The following is a 13,579-nucleotide window of genomic DNA, read 5'->3' as shown; positions in this document are numbered from 1 at the left end:
ACCAAGTTCAGTGGGACTTGCTTCTAGGCAATGTATAGCTGTACATGTTTGAACCCCGTCATATCATTAGAGATGTGCTTGGCACATTAACTTTGCATGGTAAAAGAACCCCCCCCCCTTTCTCCATCAAATCTGAAGTGCTTAACAGATGAGGCACACAATTAACCTATTTTTCCCTTTTTTGTCTCAAGTATATTGCAGTGGTGGCCAGAATAGAATTTGTACCCTCCATGCTGTCTCCAAAACTTTCAGACTCTTAACTTAATTATTTTTGCCCCCCTCCCCCCGAATTACTGCGGCAACATTTTAGAACTTTAAGGTGCTTATTTTTTAAAAGCCATATTCTAATCCTCATGGCAGTAATGGCAAGGCTGAAAATGCAGTGGCAATGCCTGCTAATGGAGCCATCTCCAACTTGGTGCCTGCCTGCCAGGTAAACACCGTCTTGCTGGCTGGGGCTGATGGGAGTTGTAGTCCAAAACATCTGGAGGGCTGTGTTGATGGCTCAGAAATAGGAAGGTAAGAACTAAGTTCAGTTTTTTTCAAGTCCCAGAATCTCCAGATGTACTTCATGAACTGCAAGGGAGTGTTCACTATTGGGGCTTCTGGAACAATACATTGCCGTGTAGGTACAATATATTGATCAGTTGTGGTAGTACCTGCAGCATTCTACCATCGAGATGAGCTTCATGACAAGCAAAACAAGCCAACCCATACAGATTCCCAGTGTGGCCCTAACCCTAGCCCTCAAAGGAAAATAATGAGATACTTCAATGGTTAGATGTGCAGGCGCATCCGATTTGCAGATTTCTGATGTTTCAAGCCTTGTTTGTTTATATGGAAACTCATATGGATGCAGAAGTTGGGAGATTTGTAGGCCCATTCTATCCACAGTTAAGGAATCTCCAGTTGGGAACGGTAGTGACTAAAAGAAGACAGGAAAGAGTTTCTGAAATTCCTGGCACTTTTCTAGAATGCCATTGTAGAGCTCAAATCTCCACAAGAATCTGGGGGGCAAAGATTGCGGGACAGAAAATCACAGTAACAGACCAGCCCTATGTATGCTTACTTGGAATTAAGCGCCACTGGGCTCAGTGAGACTTAGGACTAAGTAATTGAGCAAAGGTCTGCAAGAAAAGACTGCACACTGAATTAAAGGCATTTTGAGCTAATAGTGACTTCACAGCTGCTCTGCAGAGTTGCCAGTTTCTCAACCAGCCACTGCAGCTGTGCCTTTAGCAGTAGCTTGGTGTGCAGATATTTAAAAAGTGTTAGCGTTTCTCTCCATCGTGTGAAAACATGCAAATGCTGGGATTTATTCCGCACCTCAAGCTGCACAGGAGCAGACCAAATTGATTTTCGTGGTCATTTGGCAACCCTAATGCTACACCTGTCAGATGCAGTGCAGCTTTTAGAAGCCCATGATCAGGAATACAAAAATAACCCCACTCTTCTGTGAGGTGTCATTGGTGGCGGCAGTCCAATTCGAACTGTGTTTGGAATTCCTATTGAATTCAATGGGACTTAACTTCCCAGTATAAATATGTTTCAGGCTGCATCTTTAAATGATCAGGCCCTGACATATTACCATGCTGATGGTACTAACACTGTTGGAGTGATAAGATGCCACAGAAAGTAGGGCTCAATATCCTAAGTGGTTTTTAGAAGAAAGGAAAGCTGTCTTCTGTTACACCTGCGCATCCTGAATGCTAGGTGAGATTATATTTGGGCGTGAAAGATACCTTTAATTCACTAGTTTAATCCAGTTTTTCTCAACCTTTTCCTGACCATGTACCCCTTCTGACCTTGTTTCCTTCCTGTGCCTCCCCCCCAAGTGTAGCCAGGGGGAATATAGGGGGCAGCTGCTCCCCCAATAAGTAAAAATCAATACAAATCAATGGTTCTGCCCCCCCCCCAATATTGACTATGCCTATCAGGTAAATAAGGTAGCTATTTAAATGTTTTATTTGTAAATATAACTTGTTTTATTTATAATTTTTTATAATTTATACAAAATACAATTACCGGTACAGTACATAAAAAATGGAACATAATGAAATATTGTTGAAACAGAAAAACATAGCTCATAGAGCTGGCAGGGACTCTAAGGTAGGAAACTTAGCTAAAGCATCCATGATATTTTTTTTTTTTTTTTTTTATAATATATTTATTGAAGTTTTCAAATAAAGCATATATTAGATAAGCACCACTTATCATTGTCCATTTAACATCTCTCAATTGTTACATGGGACTCCCCCACACCTCCCGCATACACTTACATCATCATTAAATTAATTTCAAACAAATTATCATTTAACTCATCTTAATTAATAATCTTAATTTGGTTTGACATATAATTCAGCCTTAAATCTAATTTAATGGTAGACAATTGTCTGCACTGGCATCCAATTCAGCACTCAGCCAAATTACAATATTTTTGTAAATAAATCTTAAATTTCCTCCAGTCTTCTTCCATCCTTTCTTCTCCCTGGTCTCGAATTCTGCCGGTCATCTCGGCTAATTGCATATAGTCCATCAGTTGCATCTGCCATTCTTCCACAGTGGGTAGCTCCTGAGTTTTCCAATTCTTGGCAATTAATATTCTTGCTGCTGTTGTTGCGTACAAAAAGAATGTTCTGTCCTTTTTTAACACACTCTGGCCGACAATACCCAGGAGAAAGGCCTCTGATTTCTTAGTAAAGGTGTATTTAAACACCTTTTTTAATTCATTATATATCTTCTCCCAAAAGGCCTTCACTCTAGGGCAGGTCCACCAGAGGTGAAAAAATGTTCCTTCATTTTCCTTACATTTCCAACATTTGCTATCAGACGAATGGTATATTTTAGCCAGTTTAACAGGGGTCATGTACCATCTATACATCATTTTCATCACATTTTCCTTCAACGCATTACATGCAGTGAAGTTCAGCCCAGAGGTCCACAACCTTTCCCAATCTTCAAACATAATATTATACCCAATATCCTGCGCCCATTTTATCATTGTTGATTTTACCATTTCGTCATGTGTGTTCCATTTCAGCAGCAAGTTATACATTCTTGAAAGTACCTTAGTCTTAGGTTCTAACAGTTCAGTTTCTAACTTTGACTTTTCCACTTGGAATCCTAGCTTTTTGTCATTTTTAAACACTTCTTTAATCTGAGCATAGTGTAACCAGTCTCGCACTTTGTCTCTCATCTTTTCTAAACTCTGCAATTTCCAGTTGTCACCATCCTTTTCTATTATCTCCCAATATTTTGGCCAGTTGGCCTCCATATTGGCTCTTTTCCGAGCCTTAGCCTCCAGGGGTGACAGCCACCTCGGAGTTTTATTCTCCAGTAAGTCTTTATATTTTGTCCAGACATTAAAAACTGATTTTCTGACAATATGGTTCTTGAAGGCCTTATTTATCTTAGCTTTATCATACCATAAATATGCATGCCATCCAAACGCATTATTAAAACCTTCCAAATCCAAGACATCCGTATCTTCAAGAAGTAACCAATCTTTTAACCAGCAGAAAGCTGCAGCTTCATAATACAACTTTAAATCTGGCAGGGCAAAGCCCCCTCTTTCTTTCGCATCTGTTAATATTTTAAATTTGATTCTGGGCTTTTTGCCCTGCCAGACAAATTTAGAAATATCTTTCTGCCACTTCCGGAAGCACTCTGTCTTGTCTACAATCTGCAGTGTCTGGAACAAAAATAACATTTTTGGCAATACATTCATCTTGATGGCAGCTATTCGGCCTAACAAAGAAAGTTTTAGTCTTGACCAACTATCCAAGTCTCTCTTAATCTCTGACCAACATCTTTCATAATTATCTTTAAATAAACTCAGATTTTTTGCTGTTATGTTTACCCCTAGGTATTTAACTTTTTTAACCACATTTAGTTCTGTCTCTTTCTGCAGCTGTTCCAACTCAATATCTGTCACGTTTTTCCCCAAAACTTTAGTTTTTTGCTTATTTAACTTAAATCCTGCCACTCGACCAAAGTTTTGAATCAGTTGTAGTACTCTTTTCAAACTAGACTCCGGCTCCTGTAATGTCAGAACTAGGTCATCTGCAAAAGCTTTAAGTTTATATTGTTTCGCTCCGACCTGAATCCCTTCCACCAACCGGTCCCCCCTAATCATATTCAGGAGCACTTCCAGAACCGAAATAAACAGTAATGGGGAAATCGGGCAGCCTTGTCGTGTACCTTTTTCAATTTTAAACTCTTCTGTAACCACATTGTTAACTATCAGTTTAGCCTTTTGTTCTGAATATATTGCCTCAATCCCGTTCTCAAACCCCCGTCCCACTCCCATTTCTTTTAAATTCCCCTTCATAAATTTCCAAGATATGTTGTCAAAGGCTTTCTCCGCGTCTATAAAAATTAAAACTGCTTTAGTGTTTATGTTTGTTTGTAAAAGTTCCAATATGTCTATGATGTTCCTTGTGTTAGTAAACATATGTCTGCCCGGGAGAAAGCCTGCCTGGTCTTTATGGATTATCTCACTTAAAACTTTCTTAAATCTTCGTGCCAAAACATCTGCAAATATTTTGTAATCCACATTTAAAAGGGAGATGGGACGGTAATTCTTGAGTTGTGTCTTTTCAGTTTCTGACTTTGGAATCAATGTGATAAATGCTTCTTTCCACGATTCAGGCGCCTTCTTCCCCTCCATTATTTCATTACTGACCTCCAACAAAGGTTGTATCAAATAATCCTTCAATGTCTTATAGTAGTTAGAGGTCAGTCCATCTGGCCCTGGTGATTTGCCCTGTTTCAGACTCAGGATGGCCTGTTCAATCTCTTGTCGTGTTATTTTGCCATTTAAAATTGTTCTATTTTCTTCTGACAGCTTTGCTAATCCATTTCTCTCCAAAAATTGTGTAATCTCTATTTCATCTTGTGGCCCTTGAGTATATAACTTTTTAAAATACCTCTGGAAGCACTTTCTAATCTCTCCCGGGTTCTGAATGTTCCTTCCTTCAACCTCTAAGTTTGTTACTGTATTTAATCTTTGTCTCCTTTTCAACTGCCAAGCTAGCAGTTTCCCACATTTATTTGCCGATTCAAAAGTTTTTTGTTTCATTGTTTTAATCTTCCATTCTATTTCCTGATTTATCAGCTTGGAATATTGCGCCTGATAAAGTTTAATTTCTCTCAGAATCGGTTGGGACTTCGGGTTAGATCTTAACTTCTTCTCCAACTCTTTGATACTTTCCAGAATTTTATCTTTCTTTTCATTTTGCAGTCTTTTCTTTAAGGAATTCTGTTGAATCAAGAACCCTCTCATCACAGCTTTACTTGCATCCCAGATAGTTCTTTTTTCCACCGTAGTGTTCAAATTAATCTCAAAATAGTCCTTTAAGGTTTTTTGGGCCTTCTTTACAATTCTTTGGTCTCTAAACAGGCCATCATTCATCTTCCATCTAAAGGAGCCGATTGGGATCAATGTCATATCCATTCTCAAGGCGTTATGGTCGGAGCATGTTTTGGGGCAGATTTCCACCTTCCTCACCTTAGGTGCCAGACTTCTAGTTATCCATATTTGGTCGATTCGTGTCCAAGTCAGTTGAGCTTCAGAAAAGAATGTTCCTTCTCTTCCCAGGGGGTTTCTAACTCTCCAGATGTCAACCCAGTCCATATTGTCAGTCATTTCAAAAAAGGTCTTAGGTAGTCTTCCCTCTTTAGTAATGTTCTGGTTCTGTGACTTATCCATATTTGTTGATACGACCCCGTTCATGTCCCCCATCATGATGACGTTGTTGTAATCCAGATAGTCCAGCATGGTCTCGTGCAACTTCTTATAAAAATCCGATTTTCCTTCATTTGGAGCATAAATTCCTAATATCAAAATTTTTTCTCCTTGATACTGTACTTCTATTGCGAGGATTCTTCCACTTTCATCTTTAAAGAGAAATTTTGGTGAAAGGCTCTCTTTTGCATAGATCACTACACCTCTCTTTTTAACTGTATCCGATGATATAAATTCTTGACCAAGCCTTTTATTTATTAACACCTTTCTATGGAGCCTAATCACATGTGTTTCTTGTAAGCATATAATGTCCAATTGTTCCTTTTTTAAAATATGAAAAATTTTAGACCTTTTTTCGGGACTGTTACAGCCATTTATGTTCCAGCTCAAAAGCTGCAGAGACATCCTGGATAGGTCTGGTTATTCTTTCTGGGGTGGTACCTTGTTCTCCGGTCCTTGAGGATCCGAGGGGGCGGGCTCCCCTGGAAGTTCTGGCGCTGGCAATCCAAGTCCTTTGTGGAGGTCTTCTCCGTGTGCTCCCAAAAACTTGTCTCTATCTTCCACTGTTTTGATTTTGATCTTTCTCCCTCTGTAGGTAAAGGATAATCCTTGTGGAAACTCCCACCTGAAGATAATTGCGTTGCTTCTCAACAGTCTTGCCAATTCCGTGTAGTTAGATCTAAGGTCCAGCAACTGCTTAGGAATGTCCTTGTAGATTTCAATTCTCTTGTCCAAAATGTCTAGTGACTTTTCGTAGTGCAGGCCCAAAATCTTGTCCCTTTCCTCCTTTGATCTCAGTGTTATCAAACAATCTCTGGGCTTCTCTGTCCTTCTGACTCTGCCAAGCCTGAAAGCAGATACAATTTTAAAGTCTTTTTCCTCTAACTTCCAAAACTTGGCAAATTCCTTAGTTAGAAATTCAATAAAATTATCTTCTTCCACCTCTGGTATTGACCGTATCCTCAAGTTGGTCTCCCTGTTTCGCAGTTCTGTCATCAAAAAGTAAATCTGATGTTCTCCAACTTGTTTGCTGAGTGGTCTTACTTCTTTCTCAAGTTCTTCCAATCTTTGACTAGTATCTTCAGCCAGTTTACGATTTTCACCTACAGCCTCCTTTAATTCTCCAATAGACTGGGCATTCTGTGCAACTTGTCCAGTCAGCTTATTCAAGCTTTCTGTGTTCTGTTCAATTTTAGCTGTATGCAAATCAGCCTTCTTGTCCAAAGCCTCCAGTTTCTCCAAAATTTTCTCCAAGACAGAGCTACTTGTCCCTGAAGCCATATCTCCCAGGTGCAGCTCCTCTGTCTCACCCTCCCCTGCCTGTATTAGGGAGGCCGCCTCTATGTCTGGAGGCAAAGTGGAAGGCAAGGCCGGCACAGAAGATCTACGCTGTGAGGCTGCAGATAAAGTTAGAGTTGTTTGTTTAGTCCTTCCTCTTCTCCTTGCGCCACTCATTCCAAAGTTATCTGTAATCCAAGGTCAATCCAAGTTGTTCCCATGAGAAAGCAGAGTCCCAGATACAATAGTCAAACAGAGGCCGGGAAAGGGAAAGTAAAACAAAGTCACTGCTGTAAGTCCAAAATCCTCTAGAGGGAGCTTAATACGTCTTCAGGGAAAAGATCAAATCCAAGTTAAACTTATAAATTTAAATCCATGTCTATCGCCTCCACAATGTATTATTTTTAGCAGAGTAAAACTTAAAGCAAAACAGTGTTTCTTACAGTGCCTTGACTGCAACAGTTTCAAAGTATCCAGTTCCAACTCAGAATGTTTCAAAACCTGAATTCAATGTATCCAAAGTTGCAAACTGGTGCTCATCCAGGCAGCTCCAGCACCAGAGATTCTTATTTATTTTATAATCCACTGGTGCCACAGAAGAAGGATATCAATGCACCCCGAATATGACCAGCAAAAGTCAATAGCTCAAAGTCTTTCACTCAGAAAACTGCTTTAACAGGGTGCCAGCATTTGGTTAACGCATAACTTTTTGTCTCCACTCCTCCTGCTCTTTGCTTAAAGTTCAGTATAGCGGGAGATGGGCTTCCTGCTTATCCTCACTCCGTTTTCAGCCAGATTTCAACTTTTTTTAAAAAAGTTTTAAAAGTTTCATAAGGTTCTCAAAAAGTTTCAGAAAGTTGACAAAAGTTTCAGAAAGTTTTCAATGTCCAAATTTACTCACGGGTTGTAGTTTCCAAAGTTCAGAAAAGTTGCAGGAAGAAAGGACAGCGCTGACCGGCAACAGCAACGCGGCTTCACTTCGCTGTTTGCGCAACGACCCACAGCGCCGCTACCCCCTCCGCGATCCGGAGCCCCTTACGGGGTCCCTTCAGCGTTTTGGGGGCTGCTTCTGGCGCCCGCCGGGTCCCGAGACCACAGGCTTCTGCCACCTGTGGTTTTCCTGAATGGGTCTCCGCTTCGCCGTAGCGGACGACCCGTTTACAGCGGAGCTCCCTTCTCCTTACTCGGAGAAGGCAGCCATTACCGGTCGCGCCGCCTCCGGAAGTCCTAAAGCATCCATGATAGATGGTCATCCAGCCTCTGCTTAGAAACCTCCAAGGAAGGAGAGTCCACAGCCTCCCGAGGGAGATCCATCTTCCATGTATTATAAAAAGTAAACAACACTTATTTGGCCCCAGTTATTTGACACAGAGGTTGAAACCTACAGATACAGTCCAAAAGGCACATGGGGAGTTCTGTATATATGGGAGAATTTTGAAAAGCAGATGATCCTCACTGACCTGGTGCAAAAAGATATTGTCATCTGGAGGAGCCCTGGCTGCCTAGATAAAACACTATAGTCCCACACACCTTTACCTGGGAGTAAGGCCCGCTGGCAAGTTCTTAAAGAAATGGGAGTGCCTGATCACCTCATCTGTCTCCTGAGAAATCTCTATGTGGGACAAGAAGCTACAGTTAGAACTGGATATGGAACAACTGATTGGTTCAAAATTGGGAAAGGAGTACGGCAAGGCTGTATATTGTCTCCCTGCTTATTTAACTTATATGCAGAATTCATCATGCGAAAGGCTGGGCTGGATGAATCCCAAGCCGGAATTAAGATTGCTGGAAGAAATACCAACAACCTCAGATATGCAGATGACACAACCTTGATGGCAGAAAGTGAGGAGGAATTAAAGAATCTTTTAATGAGGGTGAAAGAGGAGAGTGCAAAATATGGTCTGAAGCTCAACATCAAAAAAACGAAGATCATGGCCACTGGGCCCATCACCTCCTGGCAAATAGAAGGGGAAGAAATGGAGGCAGTGAGAGATTTTACTTTCTTGGGCTCCATGATCACTGCAGATGGTGACAGCAGTCACAATTAAAAGACACCTGCTCCTTGGGAGAAAGGCGATGGCAAACATAGACAGCATCTTAAAAAGCAGAGACATCACCTTGCCAACAAAGGTCCGTATAGTTAAAGCCATGGTTTTCCCAGTAGTGATGTGTGGAAGTGAGAGCTGGACCATAAAGAAAGCTGATCGCCGAATAATTGATGCTTTTGAATTATGGTGCTGGAGGAGACTCTTGAGAGTCCCATGGACTGCAAGAAGATCAAACCTATCCATTCTGAAGGAAATCAGCCCTGAGTGCTCACTGGAAGGACAGATCGTGAAGCTGAGGCTCCAATACTTTGGCCACCTCATGAGAAGAGAAGACTCCCTGGAAAAGACCCTAATGTTAGGAAAGACTGAGGCCACAAGGAGAAGGGGACGAGATGGTTGGACAGTGTTCTCGAAGATACAAACATGAGTCTGACCAAACTGCGGGAGGCAGTGGAAGACAGGAGTGCCTGGCGTGCTCTGGTCCATGGGGTCACGAAGAGTCGGACACGACTAAACGCCTAAACAACAACAACAACAAGGCCCGCTGAACTCAGTGCAGCTTTCTTCTGAGTAGACACCTAGTTATTTACTAGATGCAAGTCAGCTGCACCAGACGACCCCGCTCGGCTAGGCACTGTGGTGGATTTCATCCTGCGCCTTGCAGAGCTGGGCTGACATTGCCAACGGGCCCAGCGCCCATTGGCAACATCTAAAGGCACCGATCCAAGAAATGCACATGGCAAAAAGGAGCATTAGGCTATCCCCTTACCCGCTTGTGATTGGCCAAGCAAATAATCAGCCAATCAGGATTTTTTTATTTAAAAAATGTGGTTTCCCCCCTTCACTTCTCACTTCCCTCTGTGGCCACCTAGCCTTGTGCTGTGGCCCCCCCATTTATGTGATTTTCACCTGTGCCCCCCTTGGAATATCATGGGGCCCCACAGGGGGCCACATGGCTCCTGGTTGGGAAACACTGGTTTAATAGTGAATTAGATCTGCACAAGTCCACTTATGACCAAAAATAGTTCTGAAAAGAAAACAAAAACCCTCCATTTTTTGATGATGTACATTTATGCCATAGCAGGAATTACCTTAGTAGAGATATGCCTTACTGCGTAGGAGTAAGTATATATTTAAAATAACTTTTTTTAAAATAACGAAGTGCTGCCTAATTAACTGAGGGTGGTTCTTTTTAGTGAATTAGCACCTTATGTACAACCAATTGGAACTGCCTTCCAGATAAGCCTGCAAAAGCTGCTACCCTGCTCATTCCCACTTACTTCATAAGTCACTTGTAGAACATTCATGACCTCAGCAAACAAGAGTAAAATAACCAACACATTTTCACATTTGCAAATGCTTCTCTGCTTGATCACCTGGAGGTAATTCCTACCTTGCTGAAGGTGATCAAGCAGGAAAACGGCTGTTTCTAAGCCTCAAATAGATCAGCCTCTATTTATGGCACTAACTTTTATAAATGCGAATGCTCATGGCCAGTGGTATACCACTGCTCCCAGTAGCCTTCCTGTTAAGGCTACACACACACACAAAAGCAAACAACTCTTGCTTTGAAGCTATCTGGGAGGGCAAGTTTTCATTGTTTACCTTTCCGAATCATTTTTTGCATGCAAGGCTATACGCAAGCAGAATAATATTGGCTGAAGTCATAGGAAGAAACAGGCCTGCCTTCCAAACCTCCTTTCTGCAGTGTTGAGTGTGGAAGTAAAAATGTGGCTAGCAAGATCCTTGTAGTGAGCTGTGCCTGTTGCGTGTGGTTCAGGTTTTCCAGTTTGCCTGGGGAGCTCTTTGTTCACCAACAGCTGCACTCTTCCTTTTAATAATAATCGAACAGCTTTGTGGTGTGTCTTTGTTTTCTGAATGCAGTGCCTTTTGAAGTGGCATATGTTCAAGGAAGCTAGCACATAAGACAGCTCCGTGTAACAGGGGAAGCTATGCTTCAAATCATGCGGGAGTTGGCAACCTTTTGGTGCATATTTGCAAACCAGAGAAATTCTCATGGGCACCCCAGAAACTGCCACTTATTCCACTGGCTACAACAGGATACATCCTTCATGCTTAATTTCAACAGGGGTGGCAACCGTCTGGGAAAGGCCTTGTTGGGCCCCTTTGTAGCTGTGGTTGTCATGTTGCCAACCTCTATTAAAACACAACATGGCCCCTAATCTTCAGAAGAGGGTTGTTGTCTTTTTGTGTTAGTGGAGCCTTACCTGAGAATAAACCTCACACAGTGCAACTTAATTACGAAGCCTGGAATTGTGATGCAAAGGGCAGAGTTGATAAGCTTTCCCCCATAGCGCTTTCCCCATTACTATCAGGAAAATGTTCCTCCACCTGCCTTGCACATGTTAAAAAAGGCATGGGAGCTCTGGTGGAGAAAAGATTTGGCAGCCTTATTTGTCACATGATCTACAGCAATCATTCCTGTCCCCTCCATTTTGCAATTTGTCTCTGGGTACATCAATATATCTGGCACTGAGCAAGCTGTAGCTTTATAGGTTACACATTCACATTTTATTATAGCATTATGTGCTGTTTCAGGAGATCTTATTCTGGGCATTCATTTAAAAGTTCTTTGACAGGAACTGCATCATGTGAGTAGGAAAATGGCTGTCTGGAAAATCATAATAATTGTATGGTAATGATTGTTAACAAGCTGCTGCCTGTTTAAGGTTTTTTGTTTTTTTTTAATCTGCTTGCAGAATAGGGCTTTTCGAAAAATAGAATCCAAGCCATATTTAAAGCCCACCTTTTTCACCTGGAAGTATTTAAATGTAAAAAGACCTTTGCAAGCTGTCTATAAAATAGAGCAGAGCTGAACTTTCATTGCAGCGCAGAGGGAAATAGCACGGAGGGACGAATCATCGGGCAAATGGGGATATGCTGTATTTGTTTTCGGGAAATGGCAGAGAAAGTGCTCCGAAATGAGAAGGGCTCATGCATGAAGCTTAAATGCTGAGAAAGATTGGAGGTGGCAGCTGTACTGTGAATTAAATGTGAGCTTGCAGCAAGCTGTGGCAGAAAAGGTACTCCTTGTTATTTCAAGCAACATATGCAGAAACACAGAATGTTTGTTAACGTTGTGAGACTGTTGCATTCAAACCAAACCTCTTGGTTGCAATCCTATGCACTTGTTATGAGGGGTTTTTTTTGGGGGGGGGTAGGCAGTATGCCTGAGCCCCTCTTCTAATTCTTGGATCCAGCACAATTGCTGGAATAGCCAACCAAGCATGGCCCACTAAGTATGGGTCATTAAGGGAACAAAGGGAGTGGCTCTGTGCTAGAGAACAAATGGGTCAGCCTCTCTCTTCTACAAGTGTCAGTTAGTTAGAAAGATAAAAGGCCAGAGTGGAGAGTTGAGTTATGGGAGCTAGAAGCTGGAACAGCAGAGAGAGAGAGAGCCATACCTGATTTCTGTTCGAATCCAAAGCTGTGGCTATGCAAGAATCATGACCCTCTTGGGGTGTTAATGCTATGAAGCCTTCCATCGTAGGCTCAGGTTGTGCAAATGAACCATATAACCTAATGATACCACAGTCTCTATGCCTCATTCCAAAAGAAAACACAATCCCTGAGTAAGAGCCTGGAACCCCTGGCATCTTGCGCCACTCAGAGGTTGGGGTGGCATGCAAGAAACCCTTTATCTAAGTCCAACTGCACTTGATAGGATTTACTTCTGAGTAAACATGGAAAAGATTGCCCTGTTAGTAACAGAAACATTGTTGGACATTCTAAGCAACATAAGCCTTCATATCGCCCTCATGAACTTCCCCTTTATGTGAAGGAAAATTCAAAGATTCAAAGTATGTCTTCGAATGACGTCACATGGAAGATGGAGGCACCATGAGTCCAAAAGTAAAGAGAATAAGTGGTGTGCAATAGTCTGTTCTGCTAGTGCAAGATACTTCTGTTGGTGGAACAGGACTTTCCTCTCTGTAGCTCCCCCCCCCCCAAATCTGCTCTGGAGGGTTGTGGAGCTTTGTGTACAACCCAGTGACTCTGATGGGTTCATCAAGCATTGTTAAGCAATGCAATGATCCCAGTGAGTTTTAAGCAACAATCCAGGGCATCTTCTCCAACCTGCTGTCCTTCATATGTTGTTGGACTACATCTTCTCTCACCCCCAGTCAGCATTGCCAGTGGTCAAGGATGATGGGACTTGTAGTCTGGCAACATCTTGAGGGCACCACATTGGGGAAGGCTGCTTCACTGTTTTCAGAGCATTGGGGCGTGGGTGGCAGTAGAGCACCCTTTTGGAGCAAGGGAGCCACTGTGATGCAATGGTTAGACTGCAAGAGGAGGAGTGAAAGACCCAGATTCAGAGTCTCCGCTCTGCCAGAAAGTTTTGGACCAGGTTTTATCTCAACCAACCTCATGGGGATAATGTCAGGATAAAATGAGAAGGGAATCAAACTGTTTTTGCCATCTTGAATTTCTTGCAGGAAAGGTCGAATAAAAACAACAAATTGAGAGTTCTAAAATATTCCCC

General features: G+C 42.0%; 1 protein-coding gene and 1 long non-coding RNA gene across 5 annotated transcripts in view; both read left to right on the top strand.

Moving 5' to 3' along the window:
• The window catches only part of LOC310743558 (TGF-beta-activated kinase 1 and MAP3K7-binding protein 1), a 54,632-nt gene that overhangs the window by 3,978 nt on the left and 37,075 nt on the right, over positions 1-13,579 (top strand). The gene's annotated exons all lie outside the window — the stretch shown is intronic.
• LOC310743577 lies at positions 8,258-12,101 on the top strand. Its single transcript, XR_014539106.1, has 2 exons — positions 8,258-8,571; positions 9,612-12,101. It is a non-coding gene; the product is annotated as an uncharacterized lncRNA (long non-coding RNA).

Source organism: Podarcis filfolensis, assembly GCF_964270895.1.
Source record: "Podarcis filfolensis genome assembly, chromosome: 10".
Taxonomy (NCBI): domain Eukaryota; kingdom Metazoa; phylum Chordata; class Lepidosauria; order Squamata; family Lacertidae; genus Podarcis; species Podarcis filfolensis.
The sequence above is the reverse complement of the archived record's forward strand: the minus strand, read 5'-3'. Positions and strand labels throughout refer to the sequence as shown.